General features: G+C 39.1%; 1 protein-coding gene across 1 annotated transcript in view; it reads left to right on the top strand.

Moving 5' to 3' along the window:
• Window positions 1-13,497, top strand: part of LOC126101551 (Fanconi anemia group D2 protein) — a 225,542-nt gene that overhangs the window by 172,707 nt on the left and 39,338 nt on the right. The gene's annotated exons all lie outside the window — the stretch shown is intronic.

Raw genomic sequence — 13,497 nt, 5'->3', positions numbered from 1 at the left:
GTAAACGTGCTCTATTGATACAACATCTCCACTAAAAAACCATAAATGTAAACTTCAGTTGATGTTTTAATTCATTCAAAGTCCTCAACCAAATCATAAAAATTTAATGTTTGAGACAGCCCAACAACAAGAAAGTCATAAGTTGGCTGGAAGCCACAGAATGTCATTCAATCATATGATACTATGGTTACTGCACAATTTCTTGTCTAGCAAATGGACCAACTTGATTCAGGTTCCAAATCTGTAGTATTGGTTTTGAATGAAATGCATGACAAAAATCATTGAATATATAAAATAAGGGAAAGGCAACATTACCTACGGAAGACTGATGAGTGGAGCACAGAAACATGTAACAGAGATCAGCATTCACACTAGCTTTTGAGCACTAGCTAGTGTTAATGCTGTTTTCTGTTCAATGTTTCTGTGCTCCACTCATTGATCCACTATAGATGAATGCATGCCTTTCTGTTTTTTACATCCTGCTCCATTCAGGGATTTCCATTATTGTTAAACATCAGTGGATAAATAACCCTGGAGGCTGAAACTAGTTGTAGTTTTTTAAATAAAAAGAAAAGAGCAGCTGTTTTATTCCAAATTCTAGCACAGCTGCCATCAATTACTTTACAGTGTTCGAAGTCAAACCATCCTGTTGAAACCATGCACTGAGCAGTTGAGGACTCACACATAAGTCAGCTACAACAAAATACTGCAACATCTCAACATACCAGTCTGGAGCCTCAATCATTGTGAGATTCAGTCCATGTGCCTTTTAAAGAAGGGAGGAGGGGTCATTCAGTGACTTAATGTGATGAAACTGCATACCATGTCTTCACTTTACAGCTGCCTAAAGAGTATTCATTAAAGGCAGTAATAATAGTTCTGCTGGTTCACATAATCTGAGGGATGAAAATGAGTCTTATCTGACACCCACACATTTTAAAGAAACTAATTTGAGAATCATAACTGTAGATGTGGACTCTGACCACGATCTGTTGGTTATGAACTGTAGATTAAAACTGAAGAAACTGCAAAAAGGTGGGAATTTAAGGAGATGGGACCTGGATAAACTGAAAGAACCGAAGGTTGTACAGAGTTTCAGGGAGAGCATAAGGGAACAATTGACAGGAATGGGGGAAAGAAATACAGTAGAAGAAGAATGGGTAGCTTTGAGGGATGAAATAGTGAAGGCAGCAGAGGATCAAGAAGGAAAAAAGACGAGGGCTAGTAGAAACCCTTGGGTAACAGAAGAAATATTGAATTTAATTGATGAAAGGAGAAAATATAAAAATGCAGTAAATGAAGCAGGCAAAAAGGAATACAAATGTTTCAAAAATGATATTGACAGGAAGTGCAAAATGGCTAAGCAGGGATGGATAGAGGACAAATGTAAGAATGTAGAGGCTTATCTCACTAGGGGTAAGATAGATACTGCCATCCTAATAAGCATTGACCAAAACTCTCAGCATCTGTCCATTTCTGTGGAGCACGCTTTACTTAATTGGGGGAGGGGGGTGTACCAGAGTGTAAGACGAGCTCCTCCTTTTTAAGAAGCTCTTTGAGAAAATTTATTTTTAACATTTTCTGACTAACCAAAATTACAAACTTTTATTGATGTAGTTGGTCTGTCTAAAAAGTTAACATTACACCTTTTCCAAATTTATGCCATTTACTGAATGTCTATATTTTGCTAGTACAAGGAGAATTAAAGTACACAAATTGTTTACATTAATTTTTATCTTCACTGCCTTTTTTGTTTGCTTAGCATGTCATCTGTGATACCACTATTTTAAATCATCATCATCATCATCCTAACAGGATAGTTATGAAACTTGTACCTCTTTTGTCACAAACATTTGGCTGTTTCTTCCGAATATGTAGCACTTTCTGAGATTGTGGTTACTATGGAATCTGAGAACATAGTGTTTGTTTCTAAACACATAGCAGCTTTCGCTTCTACACTCATCTGCCCACTGCTCTCTCATTGACTGTGTAGAACTAGCAGCTGACACACTCCCAACCATTCCCATCACATGTCACGGTGAGCATCGACAACACAGCTACACTAAACACGCAAGTATGCCAGTGGCCCCCACCTAGACTTATAGTGTCACCTGAGGAAATGTATGCTGCTGTTGTGTATTTGTCCAATTTTAATGTCAATTCGATTCTAAGGTCAGGTAGACTGCAGTTAAAACATGGCAGATGTCCATAAAAAGCCAGAGTACACATGGTTGACTGCACATTGGAATCTATGCCTGCTGAACACTCCCCTCCCACACCCGTCATAGTTCTCAGCCAAGCTGGGTCGCTGTTCCCCCTTGAACTTTTGGTAGTGCTGTGCTTGAGCAACAGTGAAACATGGCAGTATTTTGTAGGCTGCAGTCACATGTAACAATAGCGACAAATAAATGAGAGATCACAATCACTATTCAGTCCAATTGTCGAACTTTGATCATCCTGCGATCTAGTGATGTGTATTTGTACTATCTCCACATGGGATCTTTCTGCTGTAATTTACTCTCGCAACAACAATTACAGTCAATTTAATGGGATTGATTTTGTTTGTTAGACATTTCATTCTTGATTAATCTTCCTTCTCGTTTCATCTGCATGTCAACATCTTGTTCTAAAGCTGATTAAAAGCTGGTAATAACTTTCTCCAATATTCTGATATGTGTATAGTGACGAATTTCTCATTTGCAAATCACTTGGTAAATCATCAGTGTCTCGTAACCAAATAAAATTTTGGCTTCATTTCAGAATCAAGTAATGGTTTTTGAAGGTCAAGATTTCCCCTTTTCATGTTACCTTTACATAAAAGGCTGCATAAATATACGTATATGGTATACATACATGTATGACAACTTTTTTTGCTAACCTGTTCAAATACAACAAAAGTTTGTTAAATGATAGAATTTAATGTTATTTGCTCCTGTGTTTCTTAAAGTTGGCAGTTTTTAAGAAGAACAATAGATTTTCGCAGTGGCTAGTTCATAGTTTCTCTGATATCCCTTGCACTATCATCGCGAGTCAAATGTCACATGATTGTTCGAGCAAGGTCGATACTGCATCGAGTGCTTTCAGCATGTTTGGAAAAATCAACCCTATTCAGTTGCAAATATTGTTTGACATGCACTATCCTTCAAGATTATTCAGAATAAATTCAAGCTTTTGTAAAAACATGATTTCTAATTATAATTTTGTAAACATATTTTTTCTAATTTCCATCTTAAAGGAATGTATTGTTTCAATGTTGTATAAGAGCCAGTTCAAGGCCAATGATGGAAATATGTCAGCATTACCAAGAAAGAAGTAAGTCTGTAAAGCATTATGAGGCATTGTTTCATTCCCATAGTTCTGAAAGTATGACTTTGGCCTCTTGGGGAAAACCCCTAGACGACAATAATACAAAAGATAAGTTACAATATTTATTGACAGTTCTTTACAATCCACTTGTTGGAATATTAACTGCTTAGTATGTTTATGTTAATTAAACCTTGACTCCAATACAATCACTTGCATGACTGTACAATAGAAGAAATTATATTAGAAGCTCCTTGTGGCCAAAGCATAATTGTAGTGGTTGCCAAGTGTCAACTCTTGGATTACTATGAGTCAAATTCTTGAATCCAGAACAGAACCATGTATAAGGACAGAGTCAAAAGGAAATAAAATATGTACCCCAATTTAACTCTTAAGTTTTCCTCCAAATCCTCATCTTGACAAGCTCAGTAATGCTATGTTACAACACCGGTCAGCTAAGAGTGAGTGGTTGCCTTTCCTTATTTTTGTTAATGGTTTCCATCTTTTATGTATATTTGAGGAAAGAATATGTATTGCACATATTTGCAGTCAGTCAGATGGGAAGTTGGCTTTTTCATGTGCGTGAGAACAGAGTTATTTGTGGTTCATATGTTACAAGCCAAATTAACATATTTATTGCTGTCATTTAGCTGCAGCATACAATATTTGTGTGGATGTGATGCCAACTGGAATGATACATTTCTTGCTCTCACTTCATCCAAGAGAATGATATGTGGATTTTGTGTGAGATCCAGGAATGTCATTTTTTTCGTTAAGTGTGTTTTCATTTCAAGATTTTGTATCAAGTGAGATTAGCATCATATTATAATCTGGCCAAAAAGTATACATGATGATGCTGAGAATGAATTGACCCTAGGGAGAAATTTGGACTCTGTCAGGAGTTAACTCAGAAAAAGACATTGTGTAAAAGAAAGGGAGACTGCTAAATTGTTAAGCTTTGGATGAGCTTCATCTTCTGAAACAGATACACACATTCACACAAGCACCATTGACTGCTTTGACTGAAGGAGACAACTCACCAGATATTAGAGACAATGAGTCATCAGCAGACACAGAAAAAGAATGAAAATGTGTAATAGCTTTTGGACAAAACATACAGCGAGCTAGTGTGTGGACACTCTCTCTCTCTCTCTCTCTCTCTCTCTCTCTCTCTCTTTCTCTCTCTCTCTCTCTCTCTCTCTCTTTCTCTCTCTCTCTCTCTGTATACGCAGATAGACTGAGGTGGAGTGTTGTTCAGGGTACAATGGGTAGTGGGAGAAAGTGGCTGGAATGGAAGAAGGGTTATGGAAGAGTAGTTGATGGCTGGGGGGAGGGGGGGGGGAGGAGATAGCAGGTACGCAGGATAGGGCTGCAGAAGGGAGAGGCAGCAGGTGCACGAGATAGGAATGTGACATACGATATCACAGTCATTAGTTCATAAGATACACAATAACAGTAATGTAGTGGTCTGGATTGGAAGGGATTGGGACGAAACGCGCCGCTCTTCTTTGGATCTTCTCTATCTCCTCCGTCAACCCGATCTGGTACGGATCCCACACTGATGAGCAGTACTCAAGTATAGGTCGAACGAGTGTTTTGTAAGCCACCTCCTTTTTTGATGGACTACATTTTCTAAGGACTCTCCCAATGAATCTCAACCTGGTACCCGCCTTACCAACAATTAATTTTATATGATCATTCCACTTCAAATCGTTCCGCACGCATACTCCCAGATATTTTCCAGAAGTAACTGCTACCAGTGTTTGTTCTGCTACCATATAATCATACAATAAAGGATCCTTCTATCTATGTATTCGCAATACATTATATTTATCTATGTTAAGGGTCAGTTGCCACTCCCTGCACCAAGTGCCTATCCGCTGCAGATCTTCCTGCATTTCGCTACAGTTTTCTAATGCTGCAACTTCTCTGTATACTACAGCATCATCCATGAAAAGCCGCATGGAACTTCCAACACTATCTACTAGGTCATTTATATATATTGTGAAAAGCAATGGTCCCATAACACTCCCCTGTGGCACGCCAGAGGTTACTTTAATGTCTGTAGACATCTCTCCGTTGATAACAACATGATGTGTTCTGTTTCCTAAAAACTCTTCAATCCAGCTACACAGCTGGTCTGATATTCCGTAGGCTCTTACTTTGTTTATCAGGCGACAGTGCGGAACTGTATGGAACGCCTTCCGGAAGTCAAGAAAAATAGCATCTACCTGGGAGCCTGTATCTAATATTTTCTGGGTCTCGTGAACAAATAAAGCGAGTTGGGTCTCACACGATCGCTGTTTCCGGAATCCATGTTGATTCCTACATAGTAGATTCTGAGTTTCCAAAAACGACATGATACTCGAGCAAAAAACATGTTCTAAAATTCTACAACAGATCGACGTCAGACATATAGGTCTATAGTTTTGGGCATCTGCTCGACGACCCTTCTTGAAGACTGGGACTACCTGTGCTCTTTTCTGTCTCTTGCTTGGATAGGATAAGCCTGTGGCAGGACTAGAATAGGATGAGTTGGAGTGTTGAGGAGGAAGATGCAGTCAGGAAAAAGACTCTAACACGAGCCTTGTTGTTATTGAACATTACCTCTACTAATGTCTTCAGTACAAACCACTGTCTCATTCCTTTTACATCCACCCAATTACGTCCTCACACACAACTGTTTCTCCTTTGAAGGGAAGTAGTACAAATAAATTCACAGCATGGTCATGGATATCTTCATGGCACCTTCCTATGCCAGTCTTTTTATGGGCCATCTTGAGGAAATAATCTTAGCCTTCCAAAATCCCAAACCCCTTGTCTAGTTCAAGTCCATTGATGATATCATCATGATCTGGATTCAGATTCAAATCACCCTATCCTCACTCTTCCACAGCCTCAACATCTTCACCTGTTCCTCCTCAAACCAGTGATACCTCCTTGATGCTGGGCTCCATTCCCTGATGGCTCCGTCTGTACCTCTCTCCATATGAGGTCCATTAACCACAAACAGCACCTGCAGTTTGATATCTTTCACCCCATTCACATCAAAGAATCACTTTCATTTGGCTTGGCCAATCCTACATGGCACGCTGCAGTGATGGGAATTCCCATGTGTAGTTTCCTGAACGTCTCAGAGAGGCCTTCACAGACAGAAGCTATTCCTCAAACCTAGTCCACAAACATATTCTCCTTATTATAGCCTCATACATTCCTAATCCTCTCACCACCCCAAGAACCAGCTCCAAAGGTGCACCACCTCATCACCCAGTATCATCCTAGATTGGAGCAAATGGACCGTTTCCTTCACTAGAACTTTAATTATATATCACACCTGGAAATGAGGGCATCCTATCCATTATCCAATCCCTTATAAAATGGTATGCCACTGTCCACCCTATGTACATAACTCCCTGGTCCATCTTTATCCAGCCTTACTCCCAAACCCTTGCCACGTGGGTCATATCTCTGTGGAAGACCCATGTACAAAACCTGCCCAATTCACTTGTCCAGCACAACCTACTGAAATCCTGTCACAGGCTTACCCTATACCATCACAGGTAGAGCTACCTGTGAAAGTCGCCATCTCACATAACAACTCTGCTGCAATTTTGCAGAGCATTTTAAGTGGATATGACCACCAGCCAGTTATCCACCAGAACAAATGGCTGCTGCCAAACTGTGAGCAAGAGCAGAGTTGTCCTCCCAGTGACAGCACAGGCTGCAGAGCCCAACATCTTTGAGATCAATGGCTACTTCATGGATTGTTACCATGATACTAGCTTTTCTTAAATATGAAGAAGGGAGTTGACCTTGCAAAATATTCTTCTGTCCCATAATCCTCCTGGCCTCAATCTCCGCTAAACCGTCCATAGCACTACTTAATAGTTTCCACTTCCTCTGTTGTCACCTCCTCTCAGTCCACTCCACCACCACCACCACCACCACCACCACCACCACCACATCATCATCATCATCATCATCATCATCATCATCATCATCATCATCATCCTTACACTCATACTCATCCTCATCCTCCTCCTCCTCCTCCTCCTCCTCATCAGCATCATCATCATTGTGCACCACATGAACTCATAACTTTGGTGCCTATGTGTCACATATAGTTAGAAGATAAATGATGTGGACATACTGTTGAACAACAGATGATAAACAGTACAATTTTTGTAGGTTTTTGGAACTATGTTATGATCGTAGGTGGGACACATACATTGAATGTGTCTAAAGGAAACAGATCAACTGAAAAAGAGTTCCTGAAAATTGCTGTCACAAACACTATCTGAAAAGTATCTAATTTACTTTTGTCTGCCATGTATTAAATTACGGTGTTATGTTTTGAGGCAATGTAGCTTTTCTGGATACTAATAAAAATTTTGGGTATAATGGAAGGTTGCCCCAAAACAGTAAATCACATGTCAAGCAGTATGAAAGTGAAGCCATGAATAACTGACTACTACTTTTGCAAGACAGAGAAACTCATCAGGAAGAAATCCATGTATAAGGAGCAGTGAGATGAAAATGAGAGAGATGGAAAAAAAGTAAGGAATCTGTTTACTTTTCAAAAGTAATTGCCATAACTTTTAATACCTTTACACCACTGTAAGACAAGATAGTCAATGCCTTCATGGAAAAATGTTTGTGGTTGCTTACAGAACCATGATTGTACTGAGGTGTGCACCTCTTCATCCAAAGTAAATTGATGGCGATGAAAGTCTGTCTTCAAGCAAGGCATCCAAAATGTAGAAATCACATGGAGACAGATTGGGGCTGCATGGGTTGGGGGGTTGCATAAGGGCTTCTCCGCAAAAAGTGTGCAACATAGTTGAAACAACCTTGGCAACATGTGGGCTGGGAATCCTCGATACAATCTTACTCATCCTCCCATGCAGTTTAAATTTTTGAATGAAATTTGTGGCTGTTGATTTCCTTCAGACAAAGAGTTGCATACCTGGGTACAATCACAGTCCTGTAGGCAACAGAAAATATTCTCTCAGTGGGATAAATATATTGACAGTTATGGGGATTACTTTTCAAACAATAAACAGTTTTCTTACTTTTTTCCTAACTGTCTCATTTTCATTTGACTACCCCTCATAGATATTTAAGATCTTATTATTAAATGGCTAAAATTTCATAATAACCTGTAGATTTGTTACTGACATACAGTGTGTAACGACTACAGGGAAATGCTGTGTAAAGGCTTAATTTCTTGTGACTGAAGAAATTCCTCTCTTTTCTGGTGTCTATGGCCGTATAAAAATTTTCAAGAGTATTTATTGAAATTGTGTTCCGTAATATAATTTTAAAACTGTCTCATGTTGTTTAGCTGCAAAATTTCCACCCATAATATTTCCAGGAAAAATGTGTCATTCATTTCTCAACTGATTTGCTCTGTACCTCACAAAAATGATAAAAGAAGTCTAATAAGCACATAACTATAGCGTAGCAGGTATTTGAGAATAAAGAGTAAAAATTGAGGAATAGCAGCAAACCACATAAAAGACACAATAAGCAATGTGATGGAGTGATTAAGACCCTGGAGGGGTGAGATTAACTTGTAAGTACTCTTATCAGATCAAAATTACCTAAGAGGTTTTTCTTCTTTAGCTTATTTCTGATAAGATAAGGAACAAAGGTAGCAGTTTCCTTGTAAATTCCTCCATTGTGGTGTTGTCTCTTGAGCTCTATTTAAAACCATTGTCACCCTTATTGTTTCCTTGTACTGAGTGTTTTGCTCCAATGCAACTACCATTGTTGTTCCATATTTCAGTGAAGTGACTTGCTGCATGTGACCTGATGTTATGTTAAGTAATATTATGAAAAGGATGGTTGCTACTCACCACATATTGAAGATGCTGAGTCGTAGATAGGCACAATAGAAAGACTGTCGCAAAACAAGCTTTTGGCCAACAAGGCCTTTATCAGAAATAGATGACACACGCATGCGCGCCCACACACACACACACACACACACGCACACACGCACGCACACACACACACACACACACACACACACACACACACACACACACACACACACACACGCAACTGCAGCTCACACACTTGTGTGTGTGTGTGTGTGTGTGTGTGTGTGTGTGTGTGTGTTTGTTTATTTGTTTTTGTTGTTGTTTTTGACAAAAGCCTTGTTGGCCAAAAGCTTATTTTGTGGCAATCTTTTTGTTCTGCCTATTTGCAACTCAGCATCTCCGCTATATGGTGAGTAGCAGCTATCCTTTTCATAATACTCTTACATTCCCCTGGATTTTCCATCGTTTGATAGTGTGTTTAATATATATTAACTCGTATGTAAATTTGTCATTATCACTTTTCTGATCAGTTATGTGTTTTAGGAAGTGTTCATTGTATACTTAGAAGGTTTAACCTTTTTTCCTCTCATCTTTTCAGAAAATTTCCAAGTTTGTTAAAGATCTGGGTAGATGAGGAAATTATGTCAGAGCTGCTGTGAAATGATGATGAACAGTCTCAGCCTGAGAAAAGTTCAGTAGTTGGTGAGGAAAATGTTGAAATAAGTGAACATGATTCAGGTGTGTTTGCCTTTTGAAGTGATCAGCCTTCAAATTCGTTTGTTACTGGAGAGTGCTATGTGTGTAAAGATGGGCAGATTAAATGGCCCATAAAACTAATTAGTCATATGGGAAGACCTAAAAGCCATAACGTCATTTCATAAGCCAGACACCTTAGCCCTGGTTACAGCAGCAAAGACTCCAATGGAAATCTTTTCTCTTTATTTTGATGATGCTCTAATGGATGTGGGATGTATGTAAGCCTGATGTACAACAAGGTACCCAAAAGAAACAAAACTTTTTTTTTTTTTTTTGTTCACCTCTTCAACTTACCTACATGCTTTCCTTTCATGTGTCTCTTCATGGTTGGGTGAGTATGCAGGATGAGAGACAGGTGTCATACCATTTTTGGTCAAGAATTGTCATACAGACAAGGCTGCATGAGCAGGGGTATTGTCACTATGGAAAAACCAGATGCCCGGCTGCCACAAATCAGGCTGTTTCTGCCCCACAATGTTGCGCAACCTTTTCAAATCTTCCAAGTAGAAAGCCTGGTTAACTGTCTGACCCTGCAGTACAAACTCAGAATCGTCAACTCCACTCACGTTGAAGAAACAAATCAGCATTTTCTTAATGTTCGATTTCACCTGGTGAGCTTTCATGGGGTGAAGCAAACTTGAAGTCTTCCACTGGCTTGATTGTTGCTTTGATTCAGGATTGTAAGCATAGCACCAAGTTTCGTCACCTGTGATAATTTTTGAAAAAAAGTTTGGATCATTTCAGGACTTTTCTTTCAAAGCATAGTATGCTTCCATACAATCTTGTTTTTAATGAGCAGTGAGCAGCTGCACCACAAGTTTGGCAGCCACCATTTTCATTCCCAAATCTTCTGTAACAATTCAGTATACTGAACTCGAGGTCACTCCCGTCAGCTGTACAATTTTCTCATTGGTCCGTCGTCAGTCCTCATTGATAATAGTGATGATAGCACGAATGTTTTCTACATTTTCATGTGTTTGGATCATGGAAGGCTGATCAGAACGAGGTTTGTCAGTAGTTGACATTTCACCATTTTTGGAATGGGAAAACCACTCAAACACTTGTGTGCATCGTCATTGTATACCATTTTTAATATTTCAAGAGTTTCTGTTCAAGCAAGTAGCAGAATTTCACTGTCACACACTGTTCATGAAAATCAGCCATTGCAAAAACAACATTCACACAAAGCAGTTGTCACCATAAACTCTGCTGTACCTAGCCCTTCAGTGACAGCACTTTGCTTACTGACTCTAAAATATTCACTTTGTGCACGCCTAGTGGTAAAGTACGGACTAGAAAAGCTCTGCCCACCAAAAAATTGGTTCGATTTCTTTTGAGTACTCCCTCGTATTTACTGTTACTGTGTGATATAGCTTCCAATGAACCATATACCTTGCCAAGCTTGGGGTGGTGTGCATGCTTTAATGAAACAGGTAGCCATATTGTAGGAGCAAGCGCAATGGAGGAGTATCTGTGGAGTGGCCAGACTAACCCTTGGTTCCTGAAGTGGAGCAGCAGCCGTTTCAGTAATTTCAGGGTCAACAATCTGGATAATTGACCGATCTGGCCTTGTAACACTAGCCAACCTGGCCTTGCTATGCTGGTACTGTGAATGGCTGAAAGCAAGGGGAAACTACAGCCTTTATTTTTCCTGAGAACACCCATCTCTACTGTATCACTTAATGATGATTGCATCCTCATGGCTGAAATACTCCGTAGGTAAAAATAGTCCCACATCTGGATCTTCAGATACAGAATATAAGAAGGGAAGTGGATAGGTTGTTGTTAGATATAATGGGAATTAATCAAATTCAGGGACAAGAAGAACGGGACTTACATTCAAGTCAATTCATGGTTATCAACACAAATCAGATAGGTGGTAGTGCAGGAATAGACCTAATAATGAATAAGAAAACAGGAATGCTGGTAAGCTAGTGTGAACAAGGTAGTGAATGTGTAATCTTAGCCAAAATAGTCACAGTCATCACCTGCCACGGTAGTACAAATTTATATCTTAACTTGGCTCCACAAGTGATGAAGATATTGAAAAAATGGATGATGAGATATCGGAAATTATTCAGATAGTTAAAGGATATGAAAATGTAATTTTGATGGTTGACTGGAATATGATAGCAGGGAAAAGAAGGAAAAATAGTAAGAGAATGTGACTATGAGAAGGAAATGAAAGAGGAAGCCACCTCTTAGAACTTTGCACAGAGCATAATTTAATCATCACTAACGCTTGGTTTAAGAATCATGAAAGAAGGTTGTCTGCATGAAAGAGACCCGAGAATATTATAAGGTTTTAGATTGAATTTGTAATGGTAAGGCACATATTTCAAAACCAGATTTTAAACCTAACACATTTAGAGGGGCAGATGTGAATTCTGACTGTAATTTATCGGTTATGAACTACAGACAAAAGCTGAAGAAATTTCAAAAGGTAGGAAATTGTTGTTGTTGTGGTTCTCAGTCCTGAGACTGGTTTGATGCAGCTCTCCATGCTTCTCTATCCTGTGCAAGCATTTTCATCTCCCAGTACCTACTGCAACCTACATCCTTCTGAATCTGCTTAGTGTATTCATCTCTAGGTCTCCCTCTACGATTTTTACCCTCCACGCTGCCCTCAAATACTAAACTGGTGATCCCCTGATGCCTCAGAACATATCCTACCACCCGATCCCTTCTTCTAGTCAAGTTGTGCCACAAACTTCTCTTCTCCCCAATCCTATTCAATACTTCCTCATTAGTTATGTGATCTAGCCATCTAATCTTCAGCATTCTTCTGTAGCATCACATTTCGAAAGATTCTATTCTCTTCTTGTCCAAAATATTTATCGTCCATGTTTCACTTCCATACATGGCTACACTCCATACAAATACTTTCAGAAACGACTTGCTGACACTTAAATCTATACTCGATGTTAACAAATTTCTCTTCTTCAGAAATGCTTTCCTTGCCATTGCCAGTCTACATTTTATATCCTCTCTACTTCGAGCATAAGATGATGATATCTGAATAAATTGAGAATTTCAGATGGAACATTAGACAGCATTGGAATCAAACAGTAAAAAAGGAATACAAAAACAGGCAAACATATAGGTTTGAGAGATGGATTAGGAAAGGTGGCAGGGGATCAAATATGTGTAAAGAGATAAGGCATAACTTCGGAGATATTCAGTTTGATTGACTAAAGGTGAAAGCATAAAAATAGCAGCAAATGTACAAAGCAAAAGTCAATACAGACATCTAAAAAATGAGAGTGATAGAAAATGCAAAATAGCTAAACAGGAGTGGATAGAGGACAACTGAAAGTCTGTAGCAGCGTGCCTAATGTGGGGAAAGATAAATGCTAATTATAGTAAACTAAAGAAGTCTTTGGAGAAAAGAGAAGCATCTTTGTAAATATCAGGAGCTCAGATGGCAAACCAGTACTGAGCAAAGAAGGTGGAAGGAATAAATATAGGCTATGTATAAGGGGGATAAGCTTGAAGAGGAAGGAATTGATGATAAGTGGGAGATATGATACTGTGAGAAGAATTTGACAGAGCACTGAAAGACCTAAATGGGAACAGGACCTCAGGAGTAGACATTCCCTCAGAATTATTGAGA

The sequence above is a fragment of the Schistocerca cancellata genome, chromosome 9 (assembly GCF_023864275.1).
Source record: "Schistocerca cancellata isolate TAMUIC-IGC-003103 chromosome 9, iqSchCanc2.1, whole genome shotgun sequence".
NCBI classification, from domain to species: domain Eukaryota; kingdom Metazoa; phylum Arthropoda; class Insecta; order Orthoptera; family Acrididae; genus Schistocerca; species Schistocerca cancellata.
This window is presented reverse-complemented; position numbering and strand designations above follow the sequence as displayed.